Here is a 777-nt window from a genome sequence, read left to right as displayed (position 1 = left end):
ACTGGCGAAATATTTCCAATGTCACATTTAGCTCTTTGCCATAAAACTCTTCAATGTGTGAGAAGCAGAATACACTGACGAAATCCTTCCCACTTTTAACAATGTCATGAAATTTCCTGTGATAGAAACAGACTACAGTGGCGAATTACCTCCAATGTCACACTTAACACCACACTTGGTAATAAAACCCTTTGTATGAGAGGAAAAGATACTTAGTGCGTGTGGTGTGTGGAGGTCAACCTGGCAGACGTGACCTCCTCGTGGCACTGTGATCTATTTCTTGCATTCTTTACATTCTTTGTGGGTTATTATTACATTCTTGCCAACTATAACTGAGTTTCTTTTTTTTTTTAAACGAGTCCGGTCAAGGGAACAAGAATGCTAAAAAAAGGAACGTTCAATATGCCGCTCCCAAAAAAGGATAATTACAGGTGGAAATTCTCGATATTTCAAAGGGTTGGCCGTTTTAATTTCTGAGATCTTGATAATCCTCTTTTAGAAACACTTTTGATCGTAGGAAAATTAAAATAAGAGTCCCAGAGTTTAAACAGGTACAGATAACAAAATAAAACATACGACCTTAATACCTAACATATATACACACACAATTGAAGAAAACAGTTGGAAATACGAGATGTACATACTTCATAAAAAGAAAACAGAAAAAAAAAAACATTATGGGAGAAATTACACTAAAGAAAAGTCCTTTGGGGTGACAATCATTAAGACCTCACGTGCCTTGCGTCCATCTTCCCTGGTGAGTCATGAAGGTGGACA

The sequence above is a fragment of the Scylla paramamosain genome, chromosome 5, assembly GCF_035594125.1.
Source record: "Scylla paramamosain isolate STU-SP2022 chromosome 5, ASM3559412v1, whole genome shotgun sequence".
Classification (NCBI taxonomy): Eukaryota; Metazoa; Arthropoda; class Malacostraca; order Decapoda; family Portunidae; genus Scylla; species Scylla paramamosain.
Note: the sequence above shows the minus strand (reverse complement) of the source record.